We start from the raw sequence: 25,251 nt of genomic DNA, 5'->3' as shown, positions 1-25,251 counted from the left end.
TGTCCCAGCTGCGTGATGTCTGGAGCCTTAGCTGGGATGCCTACAATGTCTGTGGGCTGGCATATTCAGTTGGCTTCTTCATTCACACCTCTGGTACTTGGTGCTTTTTCACATGGTATTTGATCCACGTTGCATCCCATCCTTCATAACCACTCCACATGGCCTCTGTCATAATTATTTAGTTAGCTTTCTTACATGCCAGTGTAGGGTCCAAAGAGCATGAAAGCAGAAGATTCCAGACCTTCTCAATGCCTGGGCTAGGAAGTCCTAGAATATCATTTGCTCTAGATTTAGTAGATCAAAATAGTTTTCCTTAGAATAGATTTAATTTGTAAGTGGTTTGATCTTTGAGAATGCAACTTAAAAGAATCATAAGGCCATGTGTTGATGTTTTTCCCCAGATAATTTCTTATCAGTTTTAGGCAATGAATGAAAGAGTAACATGATAGCAGTTTTTCAGAAAATCTTTGCTTATTTTCCACTGTGGATGTCAGACTCTAAAGTTTTGGAAACTCTTACAGATGTAAGTACAGATCTTTTCTGAAAACAAAAAGTCACTTAAAAATCATTGTAAAAGATACTTTAAGAGGAGTACAATATAGGGCTTAAGAGTATAATTTCTGTCTAATCTCATCACATATAAAAAAAAAAGAGTATAATTTCTGGGACTTTGCTACCAAGTTCAATTCTAGCTCTACCTCTTATCGGTCATGTAACCTGGAGCAAGTTACTTAGCCTCTCAGTGCCTCAGTTTCCTTTTCAAATGTAAAGTGGAGATATTAACAGTCCCTCCCTTATACAGTTGTGAAGATTAAATGAAATCATACCTGTAAAACTGTTAAAATATCTAGCCCTCCTAAATAATCAATGTTAGTTATATTTATTATTGTTTTGTACTATTATTATATGAAACTATCAATCCAATAGGAGGCAGCAAAGAAGAAAACATGACAACAAAAGGGAAAATGGTAGAAATAAGACCATTGTGTTAGTACACATGAAGATTCAATAAATGGATAGACATTATTTGTCACCATTAAAAGGCAGACAATTAGATTAGACAAACAATACAAAATCCAGTTATATGATGTATTGAAGAGCCAAATCTGAAACTAAACCACAGAGAAAGACCAAAAATAAAGAGACAATTAGAAAGCATATCAGGAAAATTATAATCAAATGAAAGCTGACAAAGCAAAATAAGACAAATTAGAAAATATGGCAAAAAGCATTACGATAAAGGTCACAACATAATAAAAAGAATTCATCAAGAAGATACAAAAGTATGAACTTCAAATATACCCAGTGTTGTATCAAAATATATAAAACCCAAGCTGACACAATCGTAAGGTAAATTTGACAAATTCGTAATCATACTGGGCGGTTTAAAAAATTTTTTTATCAGAAATTGGTAGATCAAGTAATATTGTAATGATTTTGAATAAAAATAATAGCTTGCTTTGCACCCCAAAATAGAAAATGTGCATTCATTTTATCTTTTTAAAATTTTTTTCCTATATTTTGATTTTTTTGAAAATATGCATTCTTTTTTGAGGATACATGGAAGAGTTATAAACATTGTCCAGGTATTAGATCTCAAGAAGAGTCCCAATGAAGGTCAGAGTGTGTCCTCTGAACATGGTACATTAAATTAGAAATCAAGAGTAGGGAATCACTTAGAAAGACTCCATAGGTTTGTAAACTAAAAAAGTACTGGTACATAAGAGTTAAAGAAGAAATCACAATGGGAATAACAACCTATTTAGAAGTGAATGACAAGGAAAGTTCTACTCATCAAAGTTGCCAAAGAAAACTACATAGAGGTTCATTTATGGCTGAATTTGAAAATAATTGGGTTATGCCTCACCTTAAAAAGCTAAAGAAAATTGACAAAAGGAAAGAAAAAGGCAAGAAGAAGAATGAATGAACTAGGAAACGGAAAGAGGATCAACAAAAGCAAAAGCTGGTTCTTTATGAAGATTTAGGTTGTACTTGCAAAATTTGATATACATAAAATATTGCCTTATGGGCACTCTGTCATAGAGGCAAGGAATGGAGAGATGTGCATTCAATGTCCAGAACTTTTCCATGAACTTTTAGTCTCTGTTATCATGTTATCTAATCACACAGATGTCTTCCTTTCTTTACTTTTCACTGTTAGCTTACATTCCGAGAAATAAGAAAATATTGTACCATTTCAGATTCACCTAGGAAGTGAATAAGTTTCTTAATGTATATTCTCAAGCATTCTAGTCCTACTACAAATTCAAAGTAAAATATTTAAGGCAAAATTAAATATAAATGTAAATATGCATGTTTAAGGCAAAAGGAGTCTTACACATTACTGACAAGAAATAAAGTAGAAAGTATTACGTGGCAAAAACCAAATTTTTACTTTGCATGAGTTAAAGCACATATGAAATGTTTCAGACATACACAACAAGAATTGGGGGGATGTACTTAATACATTGAAAAACGTCAGCCAGACGCAGTTGCTCATGCCTGTAATCTTAGCACTCTGAGAGGTGGGAGGATCGCTTGAGCTCAGGAGTTCAAGACAGGCTCTGAGCAAGAGCAAGACCCCATCTCTACAAAAAGCAGAAAAATTAGCCAGGCATGCTGGTGCCTTAGTCCCAGCTACTGGAGAGGCTGAGGCAGGAGGATAGCTTACGCCTAGGAGTTTGAGGTTTATGTGAGCTATGATGCTGTCACTGCACTCTACCCAGGGCAACAGAGTGAGATTCTGTCTAAAAAAATTTTTTTTTCCTTAAAATTTCAGGGTTTGGGCTTTGTTTAGTTGAACCTTAATGTTTTGCAGGTACATCTGCTTTTTTAAAAGGGTCAAGCCATTGTCATTACCCAGAATCATGCCGTCTATTTTATTTTTAGGAAGGTCATTAATGGGAACTGTCTTCACATAGATTTATTTCATTTAGTTGATGTGCTAATGAGTTCTAGGGGAAAGATTGTATTTTACACTGTATGTACAAGGTACGTACATTATTACATTTATGTAACCGAAATTGCCATCATTTTCTCCTCTATGAAAGTTTAATTTCCTTATTCAAATTGCTCTAAGTAGATTGCTATTGAGTGTTGTAAAATAAGTAAGAAAATGAATTTTACGGTCTTAGAACATCCTGGCACTCTTATTTAACACAATCATTTTGGATGTTAAACTAGATAGGCTCATTATCTTCTTCTCTTCAATCTACCTCATAGTTAAGGAAAATTAGTATTAATCTAAAAGAACGTTTTGTTATTTCTCAACTCAAATCTTACACTCTGTCTCTTTTATTAAAACTATCTCTGCTCTTATGACCAGACCAGAGATTTCCAGTCTCACGAATTCATACATTGTCACTTTATTTTCAAGACCAAGCTATGTGTCCTTTAGATTGTATTAGAATAAAATTGGCTTTGCTAGTCATTGCCAAAATGATATGGAAAGATTAGAAATTAAGTTTAGTTTAATAGGTATTTATTGAACATATAATATATACTGTTTGTTGTGAGGGAAAAAGAACCATAAGAAATGACTTTGGGCCGGGTGCGGTGGCTCACGCCTGTAATCCTAGCGCTCTGGGAGGCCGAGGCGGGTGGATCGCTCGAGGTCAGGAGTTCGAGACCAGCCTGAGCGAGATCCCGTCTCTACTAAAAATAGAAATAAAAATTATCTGGACAACTAAAAATATATATAGAAAAAATTAGCTGGGCATGGGGGCACATGCCTGTAGTCCCAGCTTCTTGGGAGGCTGAGGCAGTAGGATCACTTAAGCCCAGGAGTTTGAGGTTGCTGTGAGCTAGGCTGACGCCACGGCACTCACTCTAGCCTGGGCAACAGAGCGAGACTCTGTCTCAAAAAAAAAAAAAAAGAAATGACTTTGCTTATTTTACTTAAAACTGACATGAGTAATTGATTGTTCAAATGGATGGTGTAAACTCTAATGCTATTTTGGACATACCAACTTTTGTCTACCCAGAGAATTACCAATATGGAAAGATTGGACTTTGGTTCATTCACACAACAAATGCTTGGTGACACCTGCTATATATGATGGGATATAGCTGTAGCACAGAGGTAGAACCTGCCTGTATGATGCTGGAAAAAAACTTAGAGTATTTTAGGGAGCAGAGTCTTCTACTAAAGGCAATTTCAGAGGTTTCAAACAGTGAGAACTAATGTGATACTCTTCCCTTTTATGCTCAGAAGAACCCCAAGGGATGACCTGCGATCACAGGCATGAACTGCCTTATCTTCATTGCTCAGTGAAATAAACATGAGTGATTGACTTCCAGGCTTCAGCAAGGGTTTCAATCAACATTTGTCAAGTGCTGCCATTCAGATTCTCACCCTACACTTGGAAACACAACACAGTTGGTTTGTTAAATCCATTCAAAATGGGATTGTGGTTAAAACACAGTAAAATTTAAGCTGTATGTTGGAGCACATACTTTTCTTCTTAAGTGAAAAAAATGTTGGCATAGCTAAGGAAGTGCTTACATTAAATCAATACCCTGCAGTTAAATCTAAGTGCTATGGAATGAGTATACTATAAATATTTCAAATCTTTAGGGAAAAATAATTTGAACTGGACTCATACATTATTATAACACTATTATTTTTTAAGCATGTATAAAGTAAAACTGGTGGAATTTCCCTGCACATGGTAGCTTTCTAGTATATTGTATATATAAATATAGATAAGAAAGGTGTGCATATCCTCAAAGGGTCTTTCTATATATCAGGTATTGAAGGTCTTACTTTGTGCCAGTACTTTGCTAAGTGCTTTACGAACACAGTACTGTCTAATCTAAGCAGTAATTTAAGCATCACAACAACACTGTGATGTGGATAGGGACTATCATCAGTGAGATTTTGCAGATGAGAAAACTGATGTTTAAAGAAGTGAAACAACTTATTTGATTTCATAGAACCAGTAAGTGCAAGTATTGGCTTAAATCATATTTGCCTAATTTCAACGTCTACCTTCTTAACTATCCTGCTGTAAGTTTTAAAATTTTATTTTTCTAACTTGTAGTTCACTCTTTTTTCCACTCAAAATGTTTTTGCTTTTAATTAATACACAGCCTTGGATACTTTTGGAGATCAAAAGTTAAGGGCTAGTACTTTAGTCTGCAAAACATGGATTGACTCTTGTTACCATTTATTGGTGCCAACTACTCTGAACAGCCCGGTTTTAACAATGATGTGCATTGGTAGCTACTATTACTAGAAAAGTATTTAAAATGGGTCTGAAGTCTATCCTTGCACAGTATAATTAAAGCACCTATTACACCTTTATGACATCAGAACTTATCATATGTGATCTCTATTTTTCTTCTTCCCCAAATCTTGTCTACCAGTTTTATTTTCTCTCTGCCCTGTGTCCAAACATCTTATGCTCTTGTATTAACTTTCCAATGACTTGAAATTGTGGAAATTTTCTGGGTTTTTCCCTAAAGCAAAAGTATCCACCTGATGGTCCAGAATCCTGATGTGAATTACAGACCCAGTATGTCTACTTTGTATATTGTTTTTAAGTGTTTTTTTTTTGAGACAACAAACTTGGGAAATTTCATATAAAATATTAATACCTGGATCATAAACATAATCTGGCAACACTGGGTCTAAACTTTTGCATGGTAATAATGACCTGGCTCTCGTTAGTAGGTGCAACTTTAGATAGGCTGGGTTCTTTTCTGTTTGTCACAGACACACCACTAACAACTGACTTTCCAATTCTAGCTCAAGTGCCAGTTGCCATTTGTCACTGTGCTTGCACTGTTTGTTTTCTCATAGTTGAGCACTCTTTCTCTATATTATGTCTTAAAAGTAATAAAATGAAATATAGACCCAAAAGTCTACATGCTTCAAAAAATGAAAGTAGGTGTATTTGTCCTTAGATTTGAATAATATCCAGCAATCTTGAAAATGCAATCAAATATGTGCCTTATACTAATATTTTTCACTGATTTTATGTTACCTCCCTGGTGATGGAGTTTGTGACTTTAGAGCAAGCCTAAATGTTCACAGACACTAAAAAACTAACAAAAAGGAACAAGGGCTAGAGTTACCCAAATTCTCTTTGATTCAGAGTCTAATTCCATTACAGTCACTCACATTTCTTTGATGTTATAATGTACAAGCCATGTACTTAATTGAATTACTGAGCAAATTCAGTTGTGAAAAATTATGTGTAAAAATAGGACCTTCCATTTGTACTTTAGCTTTAAAAGTTTATATATTTTTCTTTCAAATTCAATAAAATAAATTTTATCTATATTATAAAGCATTCACCAATTTCCCTCTTTTTTTCTTGTTTAGTAACAGAAGCCTTTTTTTTTTGAGACATTAGTGAATACATGAAAAATATTCATTTTTCAGACTCCCTTGCAGCTAGGAGTAGCTATATGACCAAGATAATGAGATGTGTGTGAAATTCTACTGGATAGAAGGTTTCTGAGAAAGCCATGTTTTGGGTAAATATTAAGCTCAACCTCAGTTGGCACACACCTTTTTTGTACTTTACCCTTAATCTTCTTGCCTAAGATGCATATGTAGTTTCTGAATATGGAGCAAGCATTTGGTGATCATAATGACAAAAGCTAAATGCTAAAGTTGAGTGAGAAGGAAGTTATATGGAATTTGAGTCCTCACTTTCACAGAGTTGCCATGTCAGACTTGGGTTATTCACTGTCATACTTCTAGTCACTTGAGAAAAATATTTCTCTATTTGGTTAAACTTCTTTTTTTTTTTTTAACCATTGTGATTTAAAGTTTATTTTATCTGATATGAGAATGGCTATACCTGCTGTCTTTTGGTTTCTATTTGCATGGAATATTTTTTTCCATCTCTTCACCTTGAGTCTGTGTGAGTTCTTGTGCGTTAGATGCATTTCCTGGAGATAGCAGATATGTGGGTTATGTTTTTCATCCATTCAGCCAGTCCATGTCTTTTAAGTGGGGTATTCAGACCATTCATGTTGAGTGTTAGTATTGACATGAGAAATGCTGTTCTGTTCATCATGTTGGGTGATATCTTATTGTTTTGTTTTTCCTTTTGTGCTAGTGTTTTATTAGAGCTGTGAGCTTTAACTTTTGTGTGTTTTTGCATTGGTGGGTATCTATTGTGTTGTTCCATGTAAAATGCAGTTCTGAGTATTTCCTGTAGGGCAGGTCTAGTAGTGACAAATTCCGTTAGCGTTTGCTAAGGGAAAATCTGGAAAAGTCTTTGTTTCTCCATCAGTTATGAAACTTAGTTTGGAAGGAGACAAAATTCTTGGCTGGTAGTTGTTCTTTTCAAGAAGATCAAAAATGGGGCCCCAATCCCTTCCGGATTTTCAGCTAAGAAGTCTGTTGTTAGCTTGGTGGGTTTTCCTTTGTAGGTTAATTGTTGTTGCTTTCATCTTGCTGCTTGTAGAATTTTGTCCTTCATTTTGACTTTGTCCAGGTTGATGGCTATGTGTCTTGGAGATGTCCTATTTGCTGTGCATCTTCCCAGCATTTGATGCCCATCTTGTATCTGGATATGTGAATCTCTGGTGATACCAGGGAAGCTTTCGTCAATAATTCCCTCATTAGGTTTTCCATGCTTTTAGCTCTTTCTTCTTCTCCCTCAGGGATACCTATAATTTGTATATTAGATTGCTTCATGCAGTCCCATAGATCTTTGAGTGACTGTTCATTCTTCTTTATTCTCTTTTCTGTATCTTTGACAGACTGGATTAGCTTGAGAGCCTTATCTTCAAGGTCTGAGATTCTTTCTTATGCTTGGTTTAGCCTGTTGTTGAAGCTTTCTGCTGTATTTTGAAGTTCCATAAGTCAGAGGTTCCCAATCTATGGTGAGTTGTATAGCTATTTCATTATATATTACAATATAAAAATAATAGAAATAAAGTGCACAATAAATGGAACACGCTTGAATCATCCCCAAACCATCCTCTCCTCCCCAGTCCATGGAAAATTTATCTTCCATGAAAACATTTTTAAGATGGAGGTCTCACTACATTTCTAAGGCTGGCCTCAAACTCCTGGGCTCAAGGGATCCTCCTTCCTAAGCCTCCCAAGTAGCTGGGATTATAGGCATGCACCACTATGCCCAGCTAGGGGCCCAGTCTTAAAGGGATTTTCACATTTTTGTGAGTTTTGCCTCTAGGAGTTCTACCAGGTTCTCACGGTAAAGATCAGAGGAAAATCCTTTCATGTTTCCTTCAGAGAGAGGGGAAAAGCAGCCATTTTGAAATATGCCCCTAGCATCTGTTCTTAATAAGGCCTTCCCTGAAAAGCAACTATTTCACCAGAAACTAACTCACTGAGGTTTTACCAAGCCTGACCAACCTGGGGGAAGGGAAATATCTAACTCTAGACTTCCAAGCGGAATAAGGGATATAACCAACTCTAGCCCTGTATTAGTTTGTTAGAGCTGCTGTAACAAACTACCACAGACTGAGTGGCTTAAATAACAGAAATCAGTTGTGTCATAGTTCTGCAGGCAAGATGTTCAAAATCAAGGTGTCAGCAGGGTTGTTTTCTTCCAAGGGCTATAAGGGAAGCATGTATTTCAGGCCTGTCTGCTTGGCTTGTAGATGGCCATCTTGTTCCTGGGTCTCTTTACACCATCTTCTCTCCATGCATATCTCTGTTCAATTTTCTCCTTTTTGTTGGGATACCAGTTGTATTGGATTAGGGACCACCCTAATGACCTCACACTGACTTAATTACCTATCTAATGTGATGATTCTATCTTTAAATAAGGTCACATTCTTAGGTACTGGGATTTAGGACTCTAACATATGAATTTTGGTGGGATACAATGTAAACCACCAACAAGTGCCTTCTAACCTTTCACATGGGGAAAGAGAAATATGCAATTCTAGACCTCTCTATACTTCCCATCTCATCTAAGCGGGGTGGGTGGCAGAATTGAGATGCACAGTGCAGGCCACTGCCTAGGGCACAGGGTCACTAAAAGACTGAGACTTAGTCATAAAACTAGAGGATGCTTCCCCTCCCCCATACCTTATCACCATATCAGTAGAGCTCCTGGACAACATTAATAACAGGGGAATACAACTGAAAGAACTGCACATCTCAGAACTTATTTAATGAGTTTCTAGAGAACTACAAAGGAAACAGGGGAGATAAAAACAAGAACACCAGAGCAAATTTTAGCTTCTGACACCTATAGCTACAACACAAAGTAAACATAGCCAAACATGAAACCTCATACTAAAGACCTCTTTATGTCAATTCCTTTTACTTCGTATATTGTGTCCAGCTTTAAAAAAATATTGCAAGGTGTACTACAAACAAATAATGCAGTTTGTAGAGACAGAGCGAGCATCAGAACCAGACTAAGACATAGCTGTAATGTTAGAATTATCAGACCAGAAATTTGAAACAACTGTGATTAATATGCTAAGTGCTCCAGTGGAAAAAGTGGAGAACATGAAAGAAAAGATAAGTAATATAAGCAGAGAGATGGATACTTTAAGAAAGAATCAAAAAATAATGCTAGAAGGAAAAAACATTGAAAAAAAAATGAAGAACACTTTTGATGGGTTCATCAGTAGACTGGACATGGTGGAAAAAAGAATCAGTGAGCTTGAAGAAATGTCAATAGCAACTGTCTTAGTTCCCTTGCTGTTACTATAATGGAATACCACAGACTGGATAACTTAAAAGGAAAGACATTTACTTCTTATAGTCTGGAATTGGGAAGTCCAAGGGCATGGTGGCACCATCCAGGAAGGGCTTTCATACTGCATCATAACATGGTGGAGGGTATCACATGGCGCAAGGGCAAGAGAGTGCATGTCAGCTCGAGTCTCTGCTGCTTATAAAGCCACCTGTCCCACCAGGGCAGCCCCACCCTGATGATCTTATCTAATCCAAGTTACCTCTCAAAAGCCCTACCTTCAATTGACATACGAATTTAGTGATTAAGTTCCCAACACATAAAATTTAGAGGACACAGTAACAGTAACTAACTTCCAAATCATAGCAGTAACTTCCCAAACTGAAATAGAAAGAAAAAAAACAAGAATCAAAGACAGAAAAAAAGATTCAAGAATGTGGGACAATTACAGAATGTGTAACATACACATAATGGGAATACCACAAAAAGAAAGAAAAGAGCAGAAGAAATATTTAAAGCAATAATGACTGATAATTTTCCAAAATTAGTGATAGACATACAACCACAGATACAAGAAGCTCAGAGAACACAAAGCAGGATAAATACCAAAAAATTACATCAAGGCACATCAAATTCAAATTGTATAAAATTAAAGACAGAAAAAAATCTTGAAAATAGAGGAAAAAACCCCTAGTTTGTCTCTAGAGATATAAGGATAAGAATTACTGTAAGCTGCTCTTCAGAAACTATTCAAGCAAGAAGAGATTTGAGTGAAGCAATTATAAAGTGTTGGAAACAAAACAAAACGTCCAATCTAGAATTCTGTATCCAGTGAAATTATCTTTCAAAAGAAGGAAAAATGAAATACTTTATTAGCTAAAATGGGAGAATTTGTTGCCAGGAGTTCTGTTGTGTAAGAAATGTTAAAAAAGATTCTTCAGAAAAAAGAAATATAATACAGGTAAAAAACTTGAATTTGATAAAGAAAGGAAAAGCATTAGAGAAAAAGCAAAGTTAAAATAAAATTTTTTATTTTTCTCATTTTTAATTGCTCTAACAGATAGTTTTTAAAAATAGCAACAATGTGTTTAGTGATTACAGCTTAAGAATAAGTAAAATGAATGGTAATAATTCTGTAAGAGACAGAAGGGAGGAATTTGGAATACTGTTATAAGTCACTTGCACTATTTGAAAAAGGACTTGGATTAGTTGTAAATGTATATTGCAAACTCAAGGCTAACCACTAAAAAAGTGAAAAAAGGAAATAGAATTGATATACTAAAAGAGGAGGAAAAAATGGAATCACATAAAATGCTCAATTAAAACCAGAGAAGGCAGAAAACAAACAAACACAGAAAACAAAGCAAATCAAAACAAAACAACAAAAAGACCACCCAGGGCAATGATAGAAAACAGTAGCAAATAATATATATGGTAGGTATTAATCCAAGTGCATCAATAATTACTTTAAATGCCAGTGGTCTAAATACACCAATTAAAAGACAAGGTCTATTGAATGAATGAAAAAAAAAAAAAAACCACAACAGTATGACTGTATGTTGTTTACAAGAAACCCACTTTAAATGTAAAAATACAGGTAGAACAAAAGTAAAGGGATGGAGAAAGATATACTATGCTAACAGGTATCAAAAGTGTTGTCTGGAGATAGAACAGCCATCTTGTGCTTATGAGGATGAAAGCCACTTGCTAATGTTGGCAGATAAGAAAGTAACAAGGAGAGTGAGTCCTAAATGACTTCCTCAAGCACTGCACCAGCCCTGGACTTTGTGCCTGCAGACTTGTCATGTGATAAAAAAACTCCTGCTTGGGAACACCATAATAATTGTAACATAGGACCACAAGCAATCTCTTCTGATACCAAAGGAAATAAACATTTATCAACAATTTGGAGCTTAGGAGCTTCTCATATATTAATATAATTTTATTTAATCTTTTTTTTTTTTTTGACACAGGGTCTTGCTCAGTTACCCAGGCTAGAGTGCCAGGGCATCAGCCTAGCTCACGGCAACTTCAAACTTCTAGGCTCAAGTGATCCTCCTGCCTCAGCCTCTGGAGTAGCTGGGACTACAGGTGCAAGCCACCACACCTGGCTAATTTTTTCCATTTTTAGTAGAGACGGGGTCTCGCTCTTGCTTAGGCTGGTCTTTAACTCCTGAGCTCATGAGATCCTACTGTCTAGGCCTCCCAGGTTGCTAGGATTACAGTCATGAGCCACTGTGCCCAGCAGTATTTTATTTAATCTTTGTAATAGCATTTTTAATGTGAAGAGACTGATACTCAGAAATTAAATAACTAGCCCAGGGTTACACATCTAGTATATAGAGGAGCTTGATATGAAATCTGGTCTTTGGTATACCATATAATCATCACCATTATAAAAATAGGGTTAGCATTATTATTTTTTTGTTTCATTACCATGTTTGTACTAGAAGCGTTTCACCAAGATGAGAATAATTCTTAACATAACTTTCAGTGAACATGAATGCTTGTTTTTACTTATAATTGGTATTTAAAAAAATATGAGAGAACATATAAGTTTTTTTCTCCCCAAAAGCTGGAGTTAGAATAAGGTTAGGTATATTGAATTGACCTTTACACATAGTTTTCTGTGCAGAATTTCAGTTGAAATCAAATTACAAAGCAAAAAAAAAAAAAAAAAAAAAAAAAGAAAAAAAACCCCTCTGGGTTTTAAAAAACTTTTATTTCTTTTTTCCATAAAACTGATTACTAAGATGTCATGATGCTAAGCACAAGAAATGTACAACTGGGAAAGAGTTGGAGAGATTAGATTAGAAGGGAGTGATGTGCATTTACTCAAGGAGAAACATATCTTGAAGGCTAATAAAGAAGAAAGATATTACAGCATATATTTATGTACTCTTTGTCAGGGATGGGATGGATAGATCTAAATTTGTACTATGAAGTACCTTGTACAAGTTTCTGGAAAGTATTATACTCAAGACCATGCTTTTTTTTTTGCCAAGCGTCTTTGTCTTAAACTTTTAAAATTATGTCTGATTTGAGTGAAATATCATCCATCTGTTTCTGGTTCATTTCCACTTTACTCATCAACTTACTATTTTATTTGCAACATAATATCAGAAATAGAAGACTTCAGAAACAGCTAAACTCAAGTTTTCTTTTACCTCTCATAATGAAAAACATTGAAAATCAGAGTTTAAAAGCCCTAAACAAACTATTTTTGAGTGTTGCTTCAAGTAAGTGTCTAAAGTTGATACCCATAGTCAACAACTTAAAGTGAGGTCATTCTTCTAGTAAATCCTTCATGGTGGAAGACTGCAAGACACTTTCTTGGCAGAATCAGGGAATTTAATTTTTATACTCTGGAAACTGTCAGAGTTGCTTCAATTCAACAAGTGGTTTATTGAGTAGCAATACCCTGAAAGCTAGCTAGGCTCTTCTGCAACTGAGAAAATTATATAAGCCACATTTCCAACCCTCAAAAAACATCAAGCTACATTGGATAGGTTAGACATAGGTGACAGATTGGAGAATAAAGAAGGTGTCACTGATTTGGCAGTGACAGCCATGGGGTCTTTTGGGTTGATCAGTGGGGAGAAATCAATTAGGGTTGAAGGCCCTGTGAAATGCGTGCGTGTGTAATTTGAGTTAGGTTTTAAGAGATTATTAAGATTATGCATGTATGATAAGAAGGTCAGAGTTAGGGGGTGGAAAGTATAGGGAATGTACAGAGAATTTACGTCAGTATATTGCAGGAATATCATAGATATTGGGGCAAGAGTTTCATGTGCAAGGCTGGTTTGTGGAAGATTTGTGTTCGAGAAGTACAATTTTTTTCTCTCTATATTTTTGTCTCTCAGACATAACCTTTACCTGGAACTGATGACTGCTTTTTATCAAGTGCCCTTGTTAAATCATACAACTTATCTCTCTTTTGCCCTGGTCACCTTGAGTTCCTTTATGGACATAGCTAAATAAGCAACCTCTTTACCCTGTCTTGGCTTAGTAGAATTGAATTGCTGCTTGCTTGCTTGCTACAAAAACTGATTAAACTCTTCTGGAAGAAAAAACTTTACAGAAGATTGCAAATATATCTAATTTTCCACTTAACATTCCTATTTTGAAGATATATTGAGAGAGTATTTGACCCCTTTAACGTACCATTTTGAAGGAATGCAGAGAGATTCAGAAATGCATGATCTTAAAGTTCTCCAGGATCTGAGTAATACAATGCAGGTGTTAATTTTACATGTGGAGTTGACACTCTTGTAAGTTAAATTTCTTTTATCTTCTTACACAGGGGAAATGCATACTAAGTTAAAACTGCCAATTCCCTGTGTCAGCAGAGTAATAATAGTTGGAGGAAGGTAGGTTGGTGTGGGGAATAGTTTCCATTATTTATATGACTCCCAATTGTTTAGCTAGAGATAATTTTAAAAAGTCCTTTTGCTGTAGGAATAATGGCAGGTGGATTGCATCATAGTTTCAAATCTCACTGCAGTTCTGGGAACCCATAAATAACAAGAGTTGGACAATCAGGAGACTGGCCAAGAATATAAAAGAAGACCTGATTTTCCCTTTTTAAAAAGGGTAGGTCACAGTAAATGTATTCTTAAAATCCTATTGCTTTAGGATGCAGGTCTAACTAGTACAGATTTCAGGCCATACATAGTCTACAAAATTCAACAAACTGCATACCTTATTTTTCATAACAATTTTTATTTTGAACCTTCATTCTATCTGTTGGTGAAGATTAAATCTTAGTCAATCCAGTCATTTCGGGGGTACCAGCCTTCCTATATATTTTCCCCATATGTATTTAGGTTCCAGAGGCTTATGGGGGTGCTGAGAGCACGTTTTCTCATCCTTGGTTAATGTCATCTATCCACTGTGACATTATCTGAGATGTATCTTATTTTCCCCACTTGTTGTAATTGGTCCACCTGTGTCACTACTGTATTCTCCCGGTGTAACTCAGATGGCCTTATTCCCCACTCGGTACATAAAAAACTTTGACTCTGCTCCTGGCCCCCAATGGTAAAGGGAGAATCTCTCCATCTAGGCAAGCCTCACAACCATTCTATCTACTATTCTTCTACCATCTTGTAGAGGAAGGACATAGCTGTCTAGTTCCTTTCTGTTTTATGTGAAAACAGAGAACACAGATCCTTTCTCCTCTCAGATTCCAAACACGTGTCCAGGGTTTCTCACTCTCCCATCCCCAACCTCTAAGGGCCCTTTCCTTGGGAACCGGCATATAGCCTTCTTGCTTTCACTGTCTCTTCCCTTCTTCCTCTCTCTGCCCCACACCTCCACTGTCAAAGGGAGTCTTTATCTAGTCTGCAGGTGATGTGATGGCTTTTCCTTTATTCTTTCCAACATACTGTTTTATGTTCTTAATGGCTTAGATTTTGGAACCTCATAAATTCAAATTCTTGGAAATTAAATGCCTTGGATTTTGAAATTCAAAAGCCACGTTTCTGTCTTTCAGCTGATTCATCACCCTCCCTCAGACAATGTATCATCATCCTCACGCCTAGTCAGGAAGAATCACAGGATAATAGAGTTGATGTATCAAAACAAACCCAGTCACACTTTTGTTTTTAGTAATACCTTATGGAAATGTACAAAGAATATTTATTTTTATTCTTGAGCATCTTGTTTTCAAAAACTACGAAGAGTCTGAGGTTTAACCCTTCCTACAACTGACAAGTTAGCCTGCTACAGTCTCATGGATGATGGTAGCATACATGAGACTCCTGGGCCAGAGATAAAGAATAATTTATTACACACAGCTCACAGTATTACACACTACTCACAGCAATAGCAGTAGCTAGAGTATCGATCAATATTTTTGTGCTGTTTCCTGGAGCCTCAATTCCCACACAATGATGACAAGAGTGCCAGATGACACCTGCATATGCATTGGGCTATGTTACAGGAAAGGAACCCTCAATCTAGGGAATCTGCATTGTTTTTAGTGGGCAGAAAGCATACCTGTCCTTTGCTTCAGTGAGACACACTGTCTCTTATCTTCCAAGGCTGTAAACAAACCTGCCCTTTGCTTTGGAGAGAACCACTCTGTGCAGCCCCTATACAAACATAGCGTATAACCAAGGGCAGTCAATGCCTTACTTGCAAGATATACAGAAATGTGAGAGACCCATGGATATTTGTCTCCTAGCACTCATTAGCTCTCAGAGAAATGTGCTGTGATAACGAAAACCCCTTTAATCATCAAGCAAGAGTTTGAAATCTATGAGTTGTTCATTTTCCACTTAAAGTATGATTTGAGCACTTCAGTGCTGGGAACACAGTACGATTACAAAGGCAATAATGCAGTGACCCAGTACATGGACATTTATGTGATGAAGATAATAGCTTGAGCAGTAGTTGGTGCTACTTAGCAAGACTTTCCTATTCAAGTCTTCCCTGACCCACAGTCTGCCCCTCAGCACTGCCCCAGAGTTGCTGCTTTCTGATGGGTATTGCCTATGAGGCACTCCTCAGTTATTTATTCATTTATTTAAAATCAGTTTTAGGAGTTTTTATTAGGATTGTGATCTATTCTGAAATATATTTAAAACCCACTAGTGAGATCAGAGAATAGGAAGATGTTAGAAAAAAGATGTGTAAAATCTTCCTTAAACTGAGATGGATTTCTTTGTTTAAATCCAGTTTTCAGGTATTCAGAGCACAGCTTCTGGAGTAAATACATGAGCCAAATAAATGGGTAATGGTGAAAAAAATGTAGTTGATTTTGTACGAAAAAGTAATTGAATTTTTGTTTTTCTGTGGGGATGTTTAGTCTCATGCAGGTAAATTCAGGATAATAAATGTAGGAAAACGTCCTCTTTCTGAAAAGAGATTCTTCTGATTCCTTTTTTATTATTATTAAAAACTAGTGTCTGGTATCTGTATTATTTAGTTACTGCTGAAGCTAGAGCAAATTCAAGCATGCTAATTATATTTATTACTGTTAAACAATTACAGTCTAAAGGAAATGTGATTTTTTTTTCCCTTGTAAACCTTTTATTTTGAGTGGAACACGAGGAAATGTGAAATATTTATAGAAGTTGGTGACAATGTTTTATATTAATAATGAATGTAATAGCCATTCCACTTAAAGTATTTATCATTAGAGTGATAAAGACTGTATTTTTAAAATAATTGAATTAAGACTCAGTAGGGTCCTTCTGTCTATTAATGTATATGGCATCTGGAGTGAACCCCACTAACTGATATACCTCATAGCTTTGTTCCCAACACAGCAGGACACGGGGTCTATTTTCAGTGACAGCTGCTAAATTATAGGCTCTACTTGCTTCAGCAACACTAAAAAAGACCTCAGAAAAGCCATCCTGGCTACTGTGACATGAATGGCTGGTGGCATATCCATTCACAAACAGTAACAGTTTACATAAGATGGCTTTTCATTCCTGTGTGGAGATAGTACAATGATTTTGAAGAGCGTGCTCCTTATTTCCAAAAAATTGACCAAAGTTCTAAATGTGGCTGCTGTGGGAGGTGCTGGGTATTTTAGGCTCCACTGAGAAGTGGTAATAAGTACTGAGGCCTCTTGGCAAAGCAGCCTGTACCTACTCCATTGTAGCTCTCCCCAGGGTGTCAGCCTGAATGCTTTTATCCACTTCCATTTCTTCCTCCCCGATTCATACCTCTGAGAAGACCCTTTAGGATCCTTAAAAAAGGACCAGTAGTTGAGTTAGTTTCATCATAATGACAGCAATCAAATTACTCTATGATTTTGAGACAGGATGATTTTTTAAGTTGCTCATTTATATTTTAACTTCTCAGTTTTGACCTTTTCCCTCTCCCCCCATTTAAGCAAACACCAGGTTTTTCTGCTTTGTTGCTTTAGGGCAAAGTACATGGGAAATTGTCAGGGTTGATTTTTGAAGGGTGTTGTCCCGTTTCTTTGGCTCCTTGCTTGGAAAAATAGCAAGCCAGGCCGGTGTAATGACACTTAGCACTTCCACACAAGCAGCTTTTACCACTTCTGCTTTTATGTCTATGCCTGATGATATGCTAAATGTGGGTGGGATATTCATTATTTTCCTGGGAAAAGGGTTGAGAGTTCTTAGAGCTAAGGGCCCTCCCCAGTTTTATCCTTATAGGGTAACTTCCAGGGGTTGCCATGACATTTGTAAACTGTCATGGTGCTGGTGGGTGTGATTTTTACTATGCTAATGTATATTAATGGAGAAAAGGTCACCTTTGGACATGAACTCCTAGTTTCTTCGCATGCCCCTGACTGGGAAAAGTCCCTAGCTGTAAGTTCCTGCTGTGGCAGGTTAGGTCCTAAATGCTCATTGACCTCCTTATTTTTGCCCCCCTCCTCTTTTCCTGTGGTTAACTTTGATCACCTACACCTGTTCCTAACAAAATTGAAGAGGGGAGCAGAAATAACTTCTCTGGCTTTTGTTCTCAAAGGCCTAAATGCTTTGAGAAAGTTGGAGGGTAAGCAAGGTGGCTTAAAGAAGCAAGGTTGGGGGACAAGCGAGGAACAAATGACTTTTCTCCAGACCAGAAAGAGTTTACCTGGGCTTCGTGGGGGAGGAGAACCCTGAATCCTGGGCAGCATCCAGAGAGAAATGGCTGCACAGTGCAAGTAGGGAAATGGTCCAGCTTCATGTAAGATTCCCATGCTCACAGTGAGATGTAGGTACAACAAGGAGCCCGCCAACTTTAAGGGACCACTATGAGCTTGGACTATGAGGAAGGTAGTGGCCATCAAGATGGTCAAGTACTAGAGACCCTGCTTCTGCTTTCAGTGCACAGAATAAGCCTCCTGAATACTCGTGTGGCAATGGAAGGAAGAGAGAGCCCTAGTAATGACTGGGATAATATTCTGGATACGCTCATAGCTCTAAAGTTCAGAATCAAGATTAAAATAATTTGGAGGAAATAAGTGTTTATGATTGTGAACAAAAGAATTACACTTGCTAAAATTGCTTATTGGCTGATGAGAGAATTTTCCCATGATGATTCTAATGATTGTCAATTAGCAGATATTTTTAATTATTCACTCATTCAAATATTAATGCAACAAATACTTATGGAGCTTCCATTACGTGACAAACTGTGTGCAAGGATCTAGGAATATAGTAGTGAATAGTACAGTCATGACCCCTGTTTTTGGTACAGAATAGAGATATTAAAACAAGTAAATAATTATAAATGTGAAAGGTTTAAAATTTACAATCACGACTCAAGAAGGCAGAAATGTAATTCGACTGTTTTTATAAGTGAACTCAACTTAGTACTGATTTCTTATAACACTACCTCAGCGTGAAAGTGACAAATGTTACTTCATAGCCCACTGACTAAAACTATAATCAACTGCAACAAGACTGAGGGGTATGTTCTTATAATAGTCAGGACAGGAATTGTAGTGGTTAATTTTCTGTGTCAACTTGACTGGGCTAAGGGATGCCCAGATATCTGGTAAAGCATTACTTCTGAGTATGTCTATGAGGGTGTTTCTAGAAGAGATCAGCATTTGAATCAGTAGACTGAGTAAAGAAGATCTCCTTTACTAATGTGGGTGCACATTATTCAATCTGGTGAAGACCTGAATAGAACAAAAAGGTGGAGGAAGTTGAATTGTCTTTCCCTTCTAGCTGGAACATCCATCTTCTCCTGTCCTCAGACATTATTGCTTCTGGTTCTTGGGTCGTCAGACTCAGACTGAATTACACTACCAGCTTTGCTGATTCTCCAGTTTGTAGGTGACAGACTGTGGGACTTCTCAGCCTCCATGGTCATGTGAGCCAATTCCCATAGTAAATCTCTTAATATGTATATGTATATATATCTCTATATCTATAGTTATATCCATGTCACCTATATATATCTATATCATCTACCTTTACATCTATCTCTACATCTGTCTATATCACCTATATCTACATCACCTATCTTTCTATCTATCTCTATATCTGTCTACCTGTCTGTCTCCTATTGGTTCTGTTTCTCTGGAGAACCCTGACTAATTCAGGGAGGAACATCAAATATTAGAGAAACACTAGTAATGTCCATTGTATTTTGCATATTTCTATTGGCTATTTCAATAATCTAGTATTTGATGTTGGAGTTAAGGGCACTAATTAAATGTTTTAACAATTGTTCTCAATCTTTCACATTAATTACTACATGTAATCCTCAGAACAGCCCTGTAAGACAAATGAAAGTGTAACTGGAAAGAGAGACCAAGAACAAAATATGATAAGCATCTGTAAGATATATATTAGGGTACATTAGAGCATCTCTTGTATTGATTGGTCAATACCACTGCCATATCAGTTTGGTTAGTTTAATCAATACTTATTTATTTTTCCCACTCTTTTAGTTATTTTAAAGTATACCATAACTTATTGTTGACTATAGTCACTTTGTTGTGCTACCAAACATTATTCAAACAATATTGTTTAGTCAATATTTATTGAATATACATTATTTGTGAAGCACTGGGTTAGAGTCCTAGGTTTCTCTGTGCAAAGCTGGATTAGAGTTCCAGGCAAGCAGAAGCTGGGTTAGAGGTCCAGGATTCTTTGTTTGAAAGATACCTACTGGACTGGAAGATTTTTCCTGGATGCTTCTTTTGAGTAGGAATTTATTTTCTGACTCCCTGGGCTGGAAAATATTTTTTTGGCTCCTTGTGTGGCCTCTTTGTTCTCTCTTTTTGATCCTGTGTCTCCCACAGGAACTTCTCAGTTGACTGAACCCCCCCTTCTTGAATCCCTGCTCACTATATACTCCACCAACTCTGTCCACCTCCCTCTTATTGGTATGATTTTGATGAACACAATGTGGAACTTAATAGTCTCTTTGGGAAACTTAAGATGTCTCCAAACTGGATCCTCTAAGACTGCTCCCTTCCTGTTACCTCTGTTCCTCCTTGTACCACCTTGACCTTCTCTTCAGCTCCCTTAAATTCTTCAATATGACCCCCTGGAAACTCCCACCTCCTCCATCCCCCTGGATCCCTGCCAGACCATTTTCCTTCCCACTCCAGCCCCCCAGTCACTTGGACTCTAGGCCCCCTACTTCTCTGGGGACTCTCAAGGGACTTGGGAATCTCCCCAGAGCAACTTGAGACTAAAAAGAAAAAAAAAGTAGCAAGAGAAAAAAGGCCATTTGGAAATAGAGTGGATATTATGTCCACTCAAATGGCCTTTAGAGACACCCAGACAGTTTCTTGCTGTCTCCTCAGTCATGTACCTAAAGTGAAGAATGGAGCTCCCACAAGATTATTTGTCAGAAATTGTATGAAGTTCACAGAAATTTGTCAGTACTCTCACTGTCTTTGATATGTCTGGTATAATGTTATCAATCATAATTTCAGTTATTTTTTAACAATGTTTAGTGCCACAGAAAGAACCAAATTTTCTCATCAGTGAACTCCAGTCAGATCTTTAGAAGCTGATGAGTTCATAAAACTACCAATCCAACATCAGGCAGGACAAGAAATAATTATATAAGACTGCATGAACTAATAAAAGATGATTATGGTTTTTGACTTGGAGTATTGTTGCTTCTTTAATGTTCTATTTCTGAATTTAAGGAATCCTTTTCTCTTTTCTCCTAAACTGTCTATAATTCACAATAATTAATGGTTTATAGTTTTATAAAAAAAGTGAGAAGCTTATCTTTTCTCTCTACCTGATCCTTCTAGAATTCAGAAACTCTTAGGTGTTCACATTTTCATGGCAATATAGTTGTTTGCATAAGTCCAGCAAAACTCTGTTCTTTTAACAGCATATAACTAGAAACATTTGTTATATTACCAAGGCTTTAACTGGAATTTTGTATGTGAGAATGGTGTGCATAGAGTCTGACTGAAGGAACTAAAGTTGACTTTAGGAGCAAATGCTTACAAAGCACTCTTGGTAAAACTGGACCGTTGCCTGGTTTTAGAGTCCTCAGCCTTACAGATTAGTAAGCAGGGTTACTTCCTGGCAGGCTCAGGAACCGCAGGATATCTTGGAGACCTTGAAAAGAGAGAAATTCACCCAAATCCATAGATACTGAAGGTGAAATCTAGTGGCAGTTCCTTCTCTTGGCTTTCTAGCATTGAGAGACTTTTAAAAGTCTTATCTGAGACACCTTATGAAAAGTTCTAGCAAAGCAAACTCAAAAAGGCCTATAGCCAAATTACTATTCTTGCTGCACTTATACAAATAATCAGGCCAAATGTAATGAGACAAGACTTATTTTATAAACAAGAATAGCCATAACCTTACTTTGGTTATCTTTGATCAAAAAGGGGAGAAGGGTGTGATTGTAGTAATTTTGTGTCAGTGGAAAACTAAAATTCACTTTTGTGGGTTCTCAGTTCTAGTTTTTTCCAATACCTGGCTGTAACTTTCCAAACTTACATTTCCAGTTTTTCTTCTACTCTCCTGACCTGGCATCACTGAGAACTAAAACCATTCTTTCCCAAAGCCCCACAGGCTGAAGGTGGATGACTCACATGAACTTCAAAGAAATCACTGCAAGATATCATATATGGCAACCTTTGTGCCTGGTATTGTGTGGGTTGCTCAGAAAGCTCACAGAAATACCCAATGCCATCACCAAAAACATTCAAACTGCAAACCAGGAAATCTGTCAGATTACCACTGCCATCTCTGAGCTCAACATCTAGAAATCTTCTCAACTGGATGCCCTCTGGACCCAGAAACTGGGTTTCCAACCATTAATCTTTGTTTTTCTTTTATTTTCATAGAAATTTTTCTCATTAATAGCCTGACCGCTTGCACTACCCAGCAGATATATTCTACTATAAAGTCCCAACAGATGCTTCAGTTTGTCCTTAGTGGACAAAAGATAACTAAACCAGAAAATAGACTTACATTGTTCAGATGAAAGAAAGAATGTTTCTTCTTTTCTTAAACAAGAATGAGGACTGACAAAGATTCTCTCCTTGGCCAAAATCTAGTCAGGTTCCTCTGAACTGTCACCTCAACTAGGCTCTGACTTTTGGACTTCTGTGTTCATCTCTGCATTACCCAATTTTATCAAGAATCCTAAGTCAGTTTAGCCATAATCCTTCATCCTTCATATCTGATCACCTTCAATATCTGATTGGATTCCTCATCCTTCATCATCCCCCAGGTGATGTCTGATCACCATGGTCTGCCTTCAGCAAGATTCTTGTTAGGTCAGTTTAGCCAGAATCTCCCCTTACCCCTGATGTTTCCTTTTGGTAATCTTCCATCCACCGATTCTTCCCTCACAACTGCCTTGAGCTATGAATTCCCACTTTTTCTTGTTGATTTGGAGTTGAGCTCAGTCCTTCTCCTTTACTGCAAAACCCATTGCTGTGGTCCCTACATCTATTGCCATGGTCCTGAATAGAGTCTGACTTACTGTGCTTTACCAGGTGTCATGAATAAGTTTTTCTTTAACAGTACCATGCTGGTTTCTAGGAGCACAAAGATGAATAAAATGAGATCTTTTTTTTTTTTTTTTTTATGAAGAAGCTTACATTCTCATGGGCAAGATAAACACAGTTCACGGCAAGTAATAAGACAGACATGCACAAGATGGCAGAGAGAGTTGGGGGAATATAGCATCCAGTGAAGATTTCTACTTCATGGAGATGTGCCCAAGAGGAGTCTTGAGGGAGGAATAAGGATGAGCAAGTTGAGGAGAGATGGGGAAAGAAACTGCGTTAAAAATGTATTAAGGTGTGAAACAAATGTTACTCAACCTTGAAAGCCATACTTCTTTCTAAAATGTGTTTATCTATTTCCTTTCCACAACCTCTTGCTTCAAAGCCAGAGGGACCATAATAGAAATGATGATCTGTTCCTTTTCCTAAGATTCCTAAAGAATTGAGCACCTACTCAGTTTCTAAGGTCAGTTCTTTCCTAGGATGATGTTTCAATACAGGAAACCTGCTAAAACTATGAAGTCCAGTGACTCTGCCCCATGCTTCTCTGATCTGCTTCCTTTTTGATCACAGATGCTTGTTACATAACCTCGCCCTGGGTAGTGTTAGCATTACTGTGGAGCTTTGGGCCTTCAGATCATCTCAGTGGTATTTAAAAACAAAGCTCCTTTTCCTGGAATCTTAGGATGTGCAAAGTTTGGATAATGTTTGTGTATATTTTCTGATAGAAAAAATTACTGCAGATCTCTCTTGAATTCCATGGAAATCTCCTCTTTCAATAAAAATAATTGGTGTTATTATCTATGTCTTTTTAAAGGGATGCAGCCATGCTTCTATGAACACTACAGTTTTTCTTTAGAAACATGCAACTGTTCTGAGAACAATATCAAATGCAGTAAGCTAATTGTGTGGCAGTCCAGAAAGTTAGTCTCTTTTGCTGTGTAGCTTTACTTTAATAGTTTTACTTTAATAGGCATTAACATTACAAGAATTCTTTCTAGGCTTTGTCAAGTCTTCCTGGAAGACTTGCAGTACTTGCTAAGAGTTCCCTTTTTAAGTTCTTAGTTGGGTATGGGCAGTGGGCTTGGAGGGTCCATATATCATTTATAGTTCTCTGCACATAGCAATTCTCAAAAAATGTTTATGAAAAGATATAATGTTTATTAAGTGATTCATTCATCATTCATTCATAATAATAATGAATGATGAGTGCATGAAACTCCTATCAGTAGACGGGAGTGTGTGTCTGTGTGTGTATTTTCCATAGCTTCTTTTTTTTTTTTTTTTTTTTTGAGACAGAGTCTTACTCTGTTGCCTGGGCTAGAGTGAGTGCCGTGGCATCAGCCTAGCTCACAGCAACCTCAAACTCCTGGGCTTAAGCGATCCTACTGCCTCAGCCTCCCGAGTAGCTGGGACTACAGACATGTGCCACCATGCCCGGCTAATTTTTTGCATATATATTTTTAGTTGGCCAGATAATTTATTTCTATTTTTAGTAGAGATGGAGTCTCACTCTTGCTCAGGCTGGTCTTGAACTCCTGACCTCAAGTGATCCACCCGCCTCTGCCTCCCAGAGTGCTAGGATTACAGGCGTGAGCCGCCGCTCCCGGCCTCCATAGCTTCTTAATCAGTGTTTCTGCTTCTGCCCTTGTCTCCCTACAACTCATTCTCCATAAGCAGCCAACATGATCCTCCTTTGGTTTAAACCCTTCCTGGCTTCCCATCTCACTCAGAGTTAAAACCAAACCCCCAAAACTACAGTCATGCACTGCATAGTGATGTTGTATATGGTGGTGGTCATCCAGTAAGCTAAGATTAATTTATTATTGAAAGAAATTTGTTTTTAATAAATTTAGTATAGCCTAAGTGTACAGTGTTTACAAAGTCTACAGTAGTGAACATAACTGTCCTAGGCACCACTCACTGACCGACTCACCCAGAGTAACATCTAGTCCTGCCAGCTTCATTCATGGTAAGTAAGTGCCCTACACAGGTGTATCATTTTAAAAATCTTATATATGTTGTTTTTACTGTACCTTTTCTGTGTTTAGATATGTTTAGATATACAAATACTTACCATCATGTTACAATTGCCTATAGTATTCAGTATAGTAACATGCTGTATAATTTATAGCCTACGAGAAGTAGGCTATGTCATATGCCCTAGGTGTGCAGTAGGCTACATCATCT

This window comes from Lemur catta, chromosome 3 (assembly GCF_020740605.2).
Source record: "Lemur catta isolate mLemCat1 chromosome 3, mLemCat1.pri, whole genome shotgun sequence".
Classification (NCBI taxonomy): domain Eukaryota; kingdom Metazoa; phylum Chordata; class Mammalia; order Primates; family Lemuridae; genus Lemur; species Lemur catta.
This window is presented reverse-complemented; position numbering follows the sequence as displayed.